Raw genomic sequence first — 14,936 nt, forward strand, 5'->3', positions numbered from 1 at the left:
CATTTTTAAATTGATAAAGACCATCAAATTCTCCTCTTCTGGAGGAAGGTGAAGCTCAGAAAAGTTGAGTGAATTCTCCAGAGAAATATAGCTGGTTAAGGCAGGACTGAGGCTCAGTCTAGGTTATTCCACTCTCTATTCAACACTTTTTCTCTTTTCCCCATCAGTTTTTTTTTGTTTGTTTGTTTGTTTTTTGATGGAGTCTCACTATGTCACCCAGGCTGGAGTGCAGTGGCACAATTTCAGCTCACTGCAACCCCTGCCTCCCAGGTTCAAGTGATTCTCCAGCCTCAGCCTCCCAAGTAGCTGGGACTACAGGCTCTCACCACCACGCCAGGCTAATTTTTTGTATTTTTAGTACAGATGGGGTTGCACCATGTTGGTCAGGCTGGTCTCAAACTCCTGACCTCAAGTGATCCACTCACCTCGGCCTCCCAAAGTGCTGGGATTACAGGCGCAAGGCACTGTGCCTGGCCCCCCATCAGTTTCTTCTTAACTGAACCAGCCATATTGGAAGCTGGAAGACATCAGTCTCCTAAGTGGTGGCATCAAAACCTGCACAGCTGAGGGGACCTGGGCAAAATGGTCAAATAGGAACAGCTCTGGTCTGAAGCTCCCAGCAAGATTAATGCAGAAGGCGGGTGATTTCTGCATTTCCAACTGAGGTACCTGGTTCATCTCATTGGGACTTGTTAGACAGTGGGTGCAGCCCATGGAGGACAAGCCAAAGGGGGTTGGGGTGTTACCTCACCCAGGAAGTGCAAGGGGTTGGGGAACTCCCTCCCCTAGCCGGGGGAAACCATGAGGGCCTGTGCTGTGAGGAATGGTGCATTTGAGCCCAGATACTATGCTTTTCCCATGGTCTTCACAACCCACAGATCAGGAGATTCCCCTGGGTGCCTGCACCACCAGGGTCCTGCGTTTCAAGCACAAAACTGGGCAGCCGTTTTGGTGGACACTGAGCTAGCTGCAGGAATTTTTTTCATACCTCAGTGGTCCCTGCAACACCAGCAAGACAGAACTGTTCACTCCCCTGGAAAGGGGGCTGAAACCAGGGAGCCAAGTGGTCTAGCTCAGCAGATCCCACGCTCATGGAGCCCAGAAAGTTAAGATCCACTGGCTTGAAATTCTTGCTGCCAGCACAGCAGTCTGAAGTTGACCTGGGATGCTCGAGCTTAGTGGGGGAGGGGTGTCCGCCATTACTGAGGGTTGAGTAGGCAGTTTTCCTCTCACAGTGTAAACAAAGCTGCTGGGATGTTCGAACAGGGTGCAGCCCACCACAGCTTGGCAAAGCCAAAGTCACTGTAGCCAGACTGCCCCTCTAGATTCTTCCTCTCTGGGCAGGGCATCTCTGAAAGAAAGGCAGCAGCCCCAATCAAGGACATATAGATAAAACTCCCATCTCCCTGGGACAGAGCACCTGGTGGGAGGGGCAGCTGTGGGCGCAGCTTCAGCAGACTTAAATGTTTCTGCCTGCCAGCTCTGAATAGAGCAGCAGATCTCCCAGCACAGTGCTCAAGCTCTGCTAAGGGACAGACTGCCTCCTCAAGTGGGTCCCTGACCCCTGTGCCTCCTGACTGGTAGACACCTCCCAGCAGGGGTTGACAGACACCTCATACAGGAGAGCTTGGGCTGGCATCTGGCAGGTGCCCCCTGGGACGAAGCTTCTACAGGAAGGAACAGGCAGCAGTCTTTGCTGTTCTGCAGCCTCTGCCAGTGATTTCCAGGCAAACAGGGTCTGGAGTGGACCTCCAGCAAACTCAAGCGGACCTGCAGCAGAGGGCTCTGACTGTTAGAAGGAAAACTAACAAACAGAAAGGAATAGTATCAACATGAACAAAAAGGACGTCCACTCAGAGACCCCATCCGAATGTCACCAACATCAAAGACCAAAGGTAGATAAATCCACAAAGATGGGGTGAAACTAGCGCAAAAAGGCTGAAAATTCCAAAAACCAGAATGCCTCTTCTCCTCCAAAGGATCACAACTCCTCGCCAGCAAGGGAACAAAACTGGACGGAGAGTGAGTTTGATGAATTGACAGAAGTAGGCTTCAGAAGGTGGATAATAACCAACTCCTCCAAGCTAAAGGAGCATGTTCTAACCCAATGCAAGGAAGCTAATAACCTTGAGAAAAGGTTATACAAATTGCTAACTAGAATAGCCAGTTTAGAGAGGAACATACATGACCTGATGGAGCTGAAAAACATAGCATGAGAACTTTGTGAAGCATACACAAGTATCAATAGCCAAATCGATCAAGCAGAAAAAAAGATATAAGAGATTGAAGATCAACTTAATGAAATAAAGCATGAAGACAAGATTAGAGAAAAAAGAATGAAAAGGAATGAACAAAGCCTCCAAGAAATATGGAAATATGTGAAAAGATCAAATCTACGTTTGACTAGTGTACCTGAAAGTGATGGGGAGAATGGAACCAAGTTGGAAACACTCCTCAGGATATTATCCAGGAGCACTTCCCCAATCTAGCAAGGCAGGCCAACATTCAAATTCAGGAAATACAGAGAACACCACAAAGATACTCCTTGAGAAGAACAACCCCAAGACACATAATCTTCAGATTCACCAGGGTTGAAGTGAAGGAAAAAATGTTAAGGGCAGCCAGAGAGAAAGGTCAGGTTACCCACAAAAGGAAGCCCATCAGACTAACAGCAGATTTCTCTGTAGAAATCCTACAAGCCAGAAGAGATTGGGGGCCAATATTCAATATTCTTAAAGAAAAGAATTGTCAATCCACAGTTTCATATCCAGCCAAACTAAGCTTCATAAGCAAAGGAGAAATAAAGTCCTTTACAGACAAGCAAATGTTGAGAGATTTTGTCACCACCAGGCCTGCCTTACAAGAGCTCCTGAAGGAAGCACTAAATATGGAAAGGAAAAACCGGTACTAGCCACTGCCAAAACATAACAAATTGTAAAGACCATCAACACTATGAAGAAACTGCATTAACTAATGGGCAAAATAACCAGCTAGCCTCATAATGACAGGATCAAATTCACACATAACAATATTATCCTTAAATATAAATGGCTTAAATGCCCCAATTAAAAGACACAGACTGGCAAATTGGATAAAGAGTCAAGACCTGTTGGTGTGCTGTATTCAGGAGACACATCTCACATGCAAAGACATATATAGGCTCAAAATAAAGGGATAGAGGAATATTTACCAAGCAAATGGAAAGCAAAAAAAAAAAAAAAAAAAGCGTGGGTTGCAATCCTAGTCTCTGATAAAAGAGACTTTAAACCAACAAAGTTCAAAAAGACAAAGAAAAGCATTACATAATGGAAAAGGAATCAATGCAACAAGAAGAGGTAACTATCCTAAATATATAGGCATCCAATACAGGAGCACCCAGATTCATAAACCAAGTTCTTTGAGACCTACAAAGAGACTTAGACTCCCACACAATAATAGTGGGAGACTTTAACACCCCACTGTCAATATTAGGCAGATCAACGAGACAGAAAATTAACAAGGACATTCAGGACTTGAACTCAGCTCTGGACTAAGCGGACCTAATAGGCATCTACAGAACTCTCCACCCCAAATCAACAGAATATACATTTTTCTCAGCACCACATCACACTTATTTTAAGATTGACCACATAATTGGAAGTAAAACACTCCTCAGCAAATGCAAAAGAATGGAAATTATAAAAACAGTCTCTCAGACCACAGTGCAATCAAATTAGAACTCAGGATTAAGAAACTCACTAAAACCACACAACTACATGGAAATTGAACAACCTGCTCCTGAATGACTACTGGGTAAATAACGAAATTAAGGCAGAAATAAATAAGTCCTTTGAAATCAATGAGAACAAAGACACAACATACCAGAATCTCTGGGACACAGCTAAAGCAGAGTTTAGAGGGAAATTTATAGCACTAAGTGCCCATGGGAGAAAGTGGGAAAGATCTAAAATCAACACTCTAACATCACAATTAAAAGAACTAGGCAAACAAATTCAAAAGTTCCAGAAGACAAGAAATAACTAAGATCAGAGCAGAAGTGAAGGAGATAGAGACATGAAAAACCCTTCAAAAATTAATGAATCCAGGAGCTGGTTTTTTGAAAAAATTAACAAAATAAATAGACAGCTAGCCAGACTAGAAGAAAAGAGAGAAGAATCAAATAGACACAATAAAAAATGATAAAGGGGATATCACCACTGATCCCACAGAAATACAAACTACCATCAGAGAATACTATAAACACCTCTATGCAAATAAACTACAAAATCTAGAAGAAATGGATAAATTGCTGGACACATACACGCTCCCAAGACTAAACCAGGAAGAAGTCGAATCCCTGAATAGACCAATAACAAGTTCTGAAATTGAGGCAGTAATTAATAGCCTACCAACCAAAAAAAGTCCAGGACCAGACAGATTCACAGCCGAATTCTACCAGAGGTACAAAGAGGAGCTGGTACCATTCCTTCTGAAAGTATTCCACACAATAGAAAAAGAGGCACTCCTCCCTAACTCATTTTATGAGGCCAGCAACATGCTGATACCAAAACCTGGCAGAGACACAACAAAAAAAAGAAAATTTCAAGCCAACGTCCCTGATGAACATAGATGTGAAAATCCTCAATAAAATACTGGCAAACCAAATCCAGCAGCAGATCAAAAAGCTTATCCACTACGATCAAGTCAGCTTCATCCCTAGGGTGCAAGGCTGGTTCAACATATGCAAATCAATAAATGTAATCCATCACATAAACAGAACCAATCACAAAAACCACATGATTATCTCAATAGATGCAGAAAAGGCCTTTGATAAAATTCAACACCCCTTCATGCTAAAAACTGTCAATAAACTAGGAATTGATGGAACATATCTCAAAATAATAAGAGCTATTTATGACAAACCCAAAGCCAATATCATACTGAGTGGGCAAAAGCTGGAAGTAGTCCCTTTAAAAACTGGCACAAGACAAGGATGCCCCCTCTCACCACTCGTATTCTGCATAGTATTGGAAATTCTGGCCAGGGCAATCAGGCAAGAGAAGGAAATAAAGCGTATTCAAATAGGTAGAGAGGAAGTCAAATTGTCTCTGTTTGCAGATGACGTGATTGTATATTTAGAAAACTCCATCTTCTCAGCCCAAAATCTCCTTAAGCTGATAAGCAACTTCAGCAAAGTCTCAGGATAGAAAATCAATGTGCAAAAATCATAAGCATTGCTATACACCAATAATAGACAAACAGAGAGCCAAATCATGAGTGAATTCCCATTCACAATTGCTACAAAGAGAATAAAATACCTAGGAATCAAACTTACAAGGGATGTGAAGGACCTCTTCAAAGAGAACTACAAACCACTGCTCAATGAAGTAAGAGAGGGCACAAACAAATGGAAAAACATTTCATACTCATGGATAGGAAGAAACAATATCGTGAAAATGGCCATACTGCCCAAAGTAATTTATAGATTCAATGCTATCCCTATCAAGCTACCATTAACTTTCTTCACAGAGTTAGAAAAAACTACTTTAAATTGCATATGGAACCAGAAAAGAGCTCGTATAGCAAAGACAATCCTAAGCAAAAAGAAAAAAGTGGAGGCATCACGCTACCTGACTTCAAACTATACTACAAGGCTACAGTAACCAAAACAGCTTGGTACTGGTACCAAAACAGATATATAGAACAATGGAACAGAACAGAGGCCTCAGAAATAATGCCCACATCTACAACCATCTGATCTTTGACAAACCTGACAAAAACAAGCAATGAGGAAAGGATTCCCTATTTAATAAATGGTGTTGGGAAAACTGGCTAGCCATATGCAGAAAACTGAAAGTGGACCCCTTCCTTATACCTTATACGAAAATTAACTCAAGGTGGATTAAAGACTTAAATGTAAGACATAAACCATAAAATCCCTAGAAGAAAACCTAGGTAATACCATTCAGGACATAGGCATGGGCAAAGACTTCATGACTAAAACACCAAAAGCAAGGGCAACAGAAGCCAAAATTGACAAATGGGACCTAATTAAACTAAATAGCTTCTGCACAGCAAAAGAAACTACCATCAGAGTGAACAGGCAACCTACAGAATGGGAGTAAATTTTTCAATCTGTCCATCTGACAAAGGGCTAGTATCCACAATGTACAAGAAACTTAAACAAATTTATAAGAAAAATCAAACAACCCCATCAAAAAGTGGGTGAAGGATATGAACAGACACTCCTCAAAAGACATTTATGTGGCCAACAAACATATGAAAAAAAAGGTCATCATCACTGGTCATTAGAAAAATGCAAATTAAAACCACAATGAGATACCATCTCACACCAGTTAGAATGGCGATCATTAAAAAGTCAGGAAACAACAGATGCTGGAGAGGATGTGGAGAAATAGGAATGCTTTTACACTGCTCTAGGGAGTGTAAATTAGTTCAACCATTGTGGAAGACAGTGTGGCGATTCTTCAAGGATCTAGAACCAGAAAGACCATCAGACCCGGCAATCCCATTGCTGGGTATATACCCAAAGAATTGTAAATCATTCTACTCTAAAGACACATGTACACATATGTTTATTGCAGCACTGTTCACAATGGCAAAGACTTAGAACCAACCCAAATGCGCATCAGTGATAGACTGGATAAAGAAAATGTAGCACATATACACCATGGAATACTATGCAGCCATAAAGAAGGATGAGTTCATTTCCTTTGCAGGGACGTGGATGAAGCTGGAAACCATCATTCTCAGCAAACTAACACAGGAACAGAAAACCAAACACTGCATGTTCTCACTCATAAGTGGGAGTTGAACAATGAGAACATATGGACGCAGGGAGGGGAATATCACACACCAGGGCCTGTCAGGGAGTGGGGAGCTAGGGTAGGGATAGCATTAGGAGAAATACCTAACGTAGATGATGGGTTGATGGGTGCAGCAAACCACCATGGCACGTAACATGTAACAAACCTGCAGGTTCTGCACATGTGTCCTAGAACTTAAACTATAATAAAAAATTAAAAATTAAAAAAAATGCCCCCAGCATCTTCCAAGCCATCTGTCCCCAAGATCTTCACCCTCTCTGGAGGCTTCTCACTGCATCCCAGGCCGCTCTGTCAAAGCCCCCACCTCATGAATTATTTTGCCCTATTTGAGTATCTATTTCCAAGTCAGTTTCATGAGAGCCCAGACTATGCTCCTCTCTTTCTCGGCTGCATCTCCAGTTTTAGTACATTTTCTGGCAGTGTCAATGCTCAATAAATATTTGTTGAATCCATGATCAAAAGATTAAAGTATACAGTAATGAATAAATAATCAGGAGTCCAAGATCTCTGCCATTAAAATAATTTCTATGGGTTAAGACATTGTTCTATGTATAAATGCAAAAAGACCTGGGAGAGAATGACAAAGAAAAACATTATCACATTATCACAGCATCTCAAACTGCTTTTTAGAGCCATGAAATAAGAAAGTTTTAAGGGGATACATGGAGAGGGGAATCAGGGTGAGTGGGGGATGCTGCTATATTTGTGTTTGGTGGGCAGAATGGAGAAAAGTGGCTCTCAGTAGGAAACCTGCAAGTATTCCAAATAATATCCCATTACTTCTCACTTTGTCGGAAGCTGGCACTACTTGAAGCCATTCCACCACCAAGAATGGTTTTCTTCACTACTGATTAGTCATACAGACACATGAGCATTATGGCTGTGCCTTCTTTTCTACTGTTCATCAATTAAAACTCTCCAGAGAATCATCACATCCTTTACTTTGTTTAGTTTCTTTGTAACTTTGAGAGACTCAAGGCAGAAGATATTATCTTCTTGACTGAAAACTGAGGTGGGGAACTGGTCTTCAGCCTCATAATCCTGTGCTCTAAACCACTAAAGAAAACTGTAATTTTCTTCCATTTGTTAAGACTAAGGTTAACATTAATTTTTTTTTCATTTATTATAGACAAATATTTTTTGGAAAATGGTTTCAATTTTTATTAATGAGGGCATAAGCTATAACAGTCCCTCAAACCTATCTTGAATCTAAATTGTTGCTGCAGTAAATGTAACTGTCATTATGGCCAAATTCCCCAGAAGGGCTGAAAAGAAGAGGAAAAAAGGAGAGCCATACATTGAATCTTCAAAGAATTCCATGATGTCAATATCACAACTTCCAATGCCTACACAGTTTATATTTTTCTATCGAAAATGAAAATTATATCTTTACCAAAGAGATAAATAGCAAAAGAGTAATATTAGAATAAAAATGCTACATTTGTTGCTGCCTTTTTGTTTTACTTGTGCAAGTTATATTTCTTTACTCTTTGTTTGCACTGACCTAGAAATTTGTGACAGATGTGTACAGCTCCCATCATTTTATATAAACTAGCTGTTATTTTTAAATGTTAAGTCCTAGGATGACTTTGTCACCATCAACTCCCTCCCTCCACCCACCATGCAACAGATGAAAGACATTATGAAAGGTTAGAAGATGGACAGAGTTGGAAACAGCCTTTCCTCGAAGACATTTTTTTTTCAAGATCAAAATCAGAACCCAACCTTTTAAAGAACAGTCCTGAATTTAATTTCCTTTCCTTTGTTCTTATTTTAATTTCCCCCTAAACTGCACTTGAGCTTCCAATGATCTTCTTTCCTATCTAATGCCAATAATTTGCACTTCTGTCATCCTTTTCATCTGGGGAATCATAAGGACATCTGAAACTTTCTCTTATGAACTTCAGAGAGCTGCCCTGACAGGTAAGTCCTTTGGTAACATTTTCAGAATGTGTAGTGAGACTAAACTTTGCAGTACAGGTTGAGTATTCCTCATCTGAAATGCTTAGAACCAGACATATTTTGGATTTTGATTTTTTTCCAGATTTGGGAATATTTCCATATATGTAGTGAGATATCTTGGGGATAGGACCCAAGCAAATAGCCTGAAGGTAATTTTATACAGTATGTTTAATAATTTTGTGCATAAAACAAAGCTTTGACTGCATTTTGACTTTGATCTGTCACATGAGGTCAGGTGTGGAATTTTCCACTTGTGGCATCATTTTGGGGCTCAAACAGTTTCAGATTTGGGAGCATTTTGGATTTTGAATTTGGGAATTGGAGATGATCAACTGTAATGAAAATACCTTCTGGAGCCCAGCATAGGTGATTTGAAATGGTGACTACGCTTTAGTGGACGGAGGTAGTCACATGGGATGTGGGTGTTGCATGCACTTATGATGGAGTTCATGAAGACATATGTGCCTGCAATGGCACAATCCCATCTTTAAGGAAACGGCCCTAAATCCTTTGATCTTCCTCAGTAGACCCTGTGACTTGCACAGGCTGCTTAGTTTGGGAGGTAAAATCAGTTATCATGTTTACTCTGGACATAGCAGATTGGAATTGGAAAAGAACTGCTATCCTACCCAATGCCACTGGGCTAGAGAGAGATCTACCCCCTATAGGCAGGCATTGACTAGCCAGTGGAAGTGCTTGGCAATGAGGTCATCTTATCTGATTATTTCTTTTGGAAAGTGTAAGTGCTAGGTGAACACAAAAAGGTCTAGTCACTTGAGCTTGAGTTCATTTCCTAAGGGACACAGATTTTTTTCTTGTAGAATCAAAAATATGTCACAGATTCCAGGACAAGAAGGTCTAAAATCCAAGGTGATGGTGAGATGAAAAACAATCCTCCTACCTCACATTTCCATAAACACTTAAAATCAATTTTCATTTTACAGTTATATGATCTGTAGGTGCATTGTCCTCACAACCCCAAAGAATTTGACTGGCAGGACCAGTTCTGTTGAGAAAGAACCAAGGAATGCAATCCTTTCACAGGTTCAGGCTATGTGGGCACAGATCTGGGGCAGCCTCCCGGAAAACCTGCAGCGACCCGTAGCTCTGCAGAGAGTAAAGCAAGCTTGAAGCACTAAATGACCAATGTAGATGGTATTGTCCTATTATTACATATACACTTGACAAACAAACTGTGTTGTATTGCAACCCTTTATCAATGTGGCTCACGACTTCTGGCATCTGTCCCCCAGGTCTGTGGCTGTCCTTGTCAAAGAATCTTTGGTTAGGCAATGAGCCACCAACAGAACAGAAAATAAGATTTGAGGATCCTGGCTCCAACCTTTCACTCTTAATTTCAGACTACAGCCTCTAATACCAAACCACATACAGCAAGAACATTCTAGGTTAACATTAGTTGGGTTGAGGGAGAGTAGTAGAGGTACATTCCTCCCTCCCCAAACGTAGATCATTCCTCATATTGGAGAGTCACTCCTATTCTGTTTCAGTTGCCCTAGGGAGGAAAAATTTAAAGTGTGGAAACTCAGTGGCTGCTATCTGTTCTGCAGATAGTACATAGAAATGCTGTTACAAGCACAGTGTTTCCTGATCCTACAAGATTCCTCCAATGTCCCAGAGGGAGAGCGTTTTAAAACACACGACCACCTGTAAGGTCCCTGGCACCATATTCCAGGGCTCCATCTGCACTTTGCATCTTGGCCCTCCAGGGCCCTGATGGTAGATCTCCCCCAGTGGCATGGCCAACTCACAGCTACTACATCCTTAGTGACTTACAACATCCCTTCAGGTAGGTGGGCATCTTCTTTCAGATGGCATTCTTTCTTTTTAGGAACAGTTCCTGGAAGCCACCCTTGCATTCTAATTAGGGGTGATGGCTCATTTGTTAGCTCTCAGAATACAATCAATGACAATGACAGGTGATATGGTTTGACTGTGTCCCCACCCAAATCTTATCTTGAATTATAGCTCCCATAATCCCCACATGTCATGGGAGGGACCCAGTGGGAGATAATTGAATCATGGGGGAAGGTTTTCCCATGCTGTTCTCATGATAGTGAATAAGTCTCACAAGACTCAATGGTCATATAAAGGGGAGATTCCCAGTACATGCTGTCTTGCCTGCTGCCATGTAGGACGTGCCTCTGCTCCTCCTTTGCCTTCTGCCATGATTGTGAGGCCTCCCCAGCCATGTGGAACTGTAAGTCCATTAAACCTCTTTTTCTTTATAAATTACCCAGTCTTGGGTATTTCTTCATAGCCGTATGAAAATGGACTGATACAACAGGCCAGACTGTGGTACACGAATCAACTTATATGTCACCCCATCGGCTCATGGCTCAGGGGCTTCTATGAAGAGCTTTTCCAGGCACAGAATCTATGTGACCCCTCTCAGAGAAACATGCCCCTCTCTCTGTTGGAGCTCTTTTTCTTTATTTTATTATTTTATTTTCTCTTACTACAAGACATAATTGGTGCACTGCTTCCAAGGAGCGGTTGTGAAAAGGGACTTTCTGGAATTCACCTGAAATAGACCAGACCACAAAGGGGTGGTTTGAGTTTAGAGACGAGCAAGAAGAACAACTTGAGTTTTGTTAGATGACACTTTCTTTTAGGTTTACTACTGAACTAGATAAGGCAGTGCAAAAGGAAATGTACATAGTTAGTGACACAGCAAGTGAACACAGCTCCTTGATGCTGCTGTGAATTTTCAGAGACCTGTCCAGTGGTCAAGGTAGCCCCTGGGAAGTAAAGAAGCTGCTGGGTCAAATATTCCCAGAGCTGTGGGCTCTTTCAGCTGAAGGATGTAACTGAAACTCCATCCATACCCGAGGGTCTCCTATTACTATATAAGGACATCTTCACGGCCTCTCAGGATCACATACTTCCGTGTTATACCCTCTGTGCGTCACTGGGCTCCTGCAGGGCTGCAAGTGGAATATTCTAAATTCTTTACTTAAGTCCCAGTGTCTGACTTCCTACCAAGGGAAAAAATACAAATTCTGGCTAAAACCAGGAGACATATGTTCTAGCCCTGGCTCTGTCCCTAACTCACCAGGCGTACAATCTTACACAAATCACATAATCTCCCCGGACTTTGGTTTCCTTACCTGCAGAACAAGCATTAGGTGGACTCTCTAGTCCCTTCTAGGCCTGAAATTCTGCAAATATGATTCAATGTCTCCCTCAGATACATACATGGTAGGATTATATCCTACAGACTTCTTGGCCAGATGTAGGGAATGGATAATGTGCTTTTGAAATAAACCATAAAATTGGCACAAAAGCAAGAAATAGAAGTGAGTGATCATGGACTCTCTGCATCAAGACACCGGTCCTAAATCTCATTCAGCAAAAATGCAGAGTACTGAAGAAATTCTAGACTGACCCTCAATCATTTCATGTCCTAGACAGTAAGTTGGGGAGGTAATCTAGATCTGGAATAGATTTAGAGAAATGTACTAGGGAAGTGAATTCAATGGGAACTTTAGGAAAAAGTAAATTCTCAGTACCAGGGTAGCACATGGTCAAGTGGCAGACAGGCCTTAAAAAGTCTAAGGAAAACACTGAAGTGTCTCATCTGCATGGGATACTAAAAGGGAAAAGAGTTCAGGAGCTTGAGGGGGTATCCTAGAATTTTTTCATCTGATTATGCCATCATGATAGATGTTAAACAGTAAGAAAAGAAACATAGGGAAATAATTGTAATTACATAGAAAATTCTCAGAAGAATCCAAATGTAATAAAATATGTGTAACTCTGGAAATAGTAACTTAAAAACCAATAATTAATTTCCTGTTTCAGTAAATGTATAGCCATCTATCTAACTGATAGAGCCAGAACTAAGGAGAATTATCCTAGAATCTTGTTTTTCACTTCCATCTCATTTAATCAATTACCCAAACCTTTCTATTCTTAAATGTATTTCATAGCTAAATATATCTCATTTTCATCTCCACTTCTGCTGCCTTAATTCAGTTATTTGCTTTGTGTCTCTTAGTTTACTGCAGAAGCCTCATAATTTACACCCTTACACCATTCTCCAAATTCCTTCTAGAGAGATCTATTTAACCCACAAATTTGATTATGTCACTTTCCTGCTTGAAACCAGTCGTCAGATCCCCACTGTGTATAGAATTCTAAACTCCAAAGCATGGTATAAAAAGCAATTATCTGGCTTTATTTCTAGGCATGCTCATTCCTAAATGGGCCTCCAGCCAAAACAAACTCTTTGAAACTCCCACAGGAACTGTCTGAATATGCCAACCTCATGTGTCTACCTCCACATCTTACTGCAGTCGCCATCTGCCTTCCCGGATATCCACCCTGAACAAGGTGCCCCTCTGAGTTTCTACAGCACCCTGAACATATCTCCATAACATCATGTTTGTTTTTGTTGCAAACCTCAATTAACTTCTTTATCTTCTTGACTAGAATATAAACTCTTTGATAGTTCTATCAACAAGGCCCAGGGCCATGGTTAGATAACCTCCTGCATACACATCATAGTGTGTATGTTGGCCTGTACCCCACACAAATTTTCCCATACACACACTCACTAACACTCCCCAAATACTCTCAGAGACCCACGCCCACAACACATGTTCTCTCATCTTTCAGCAAGATGTCAACATCACACCCAAATGTGGTATCAACGTCACCCATACAGTGGGGTATACAGTGACAACATCCCTCATAGACAAAATGTCAGTGTCACCCACAGACATAGTGCCAACATCCTACACAGACTTAATTTTTGTCCATATTTATCCCCAGTGTCTCTCAGCGCATATGACATAGTAGATGTTTAATAAAAGCACATTGAATGGAGAGCTACGGGCTGCTGCAGGAGGAATGGATTTGTATGAGGGTTTGATGTCTGAGCTAAGCAAAAGGTGCATATAGTTTCTTAATGAGCCATCGGTAGGTCTGCTGGCCAAGAGGAGTAACATCCCAGGAGATGGTGAGAAAACTGACTGCAAAGTCATCTCAACCCACTGTCAGTGTTCTTAGGGGAATAAACTATGGGCACAGAAAAAACACCAGAAATTCAGAGGAGATAGGTACTATGGTTTTCAATACAGACTGGTTAGATTCATGTCAACCTCAGAAATAATGATAATAACATTTTGTGAATATTTAGTAAAAAGTAGTTGTTTTCACCAGGAATATTGGAATCTCACTTCTTGTGGGATAGGTTAATTAGTCTATTGAATCATAAAAATGAGACAGACTCCATGTACATAGACTTCAGTGGTCTATTTGACAAGGTCTACACTACTCTGTTCTAAATGAGGTGAGCACAGAAAAGCAAGAGGATGTTGTCTTGGTGTCAGTTAGTGGGAAATGCAAGTAGGTTTCTAGTGGTTAGTCCTAGAATTTTGTTCTCAACCTCGTCCTATTTAATAGTTTATCCAACACTTGAATGAAGATCCAGGAGGCACATGGAGTGGATTCATAGATAACATCTGTCATCAAAATACTTTGCAAGCCAATATAAGGAACCTGAGAGGATTCAATAATAAGAGGAAATGGTATGCATGTTGTCAGATGAAATTTGACAAGAACAAAATATAAGGCTCTGTAACATCTTCTCAAACAGCGTCTGTATGTAGGTTGAGGGAACTTGTGGCTCCCCACACTATGAGTTAACGGTGTGATTTAAGGCTTCCCTAAAGGAAGTAAAGAACAGATAACGAAGGAAATGGTAGTCTCGTTTTCTGCATGCTGATGGATCACACTTGATATATTGCTTTTGACTCAGGTAGGTACCAGACTTTCTAGGTGGATCAAAGGTGGAAAAGAGCAAGTGAAGTATTTAAGAGTCCTGTAACCATGTCTGAGGAGAAAGAGTGGAAGGATCTGGAATGAACGGCCTGCAGAAGAGATGGTCCAGGGGCCACAGCAAATCGTCCTTCATATCAGAAGGGCTGTCACATAGAAGTGAGATCTTGTTGGTCTGTGTGATTGATCCCACAGGTAGAACTGAGACCAACAGGTGCAAGTTGCTGGATACAATCACATTTTGTATTATAAGCAAGAGACTTAGAATAGTCACATCAATAATTAGAAAGACATTTACCAATATGTTGTTGGTTCAATCTTTAAATGGGAGATCAGCCTGAATGA

The sequence above is a fragment of the Pan troglodytes genome, chromosome 5 (assembly GCF_028858775.2).
Source record: "Pan troglodytes isolate AG18354 chromosome 5, NHGRI_mPanTro3-v2.0_pri, whole genome shotgun sequence".
NCBI lineage: Eukaryota > Metazoa > Chordata > Mammalia > Primates > Hominidae > Pan > Pan troglodytes.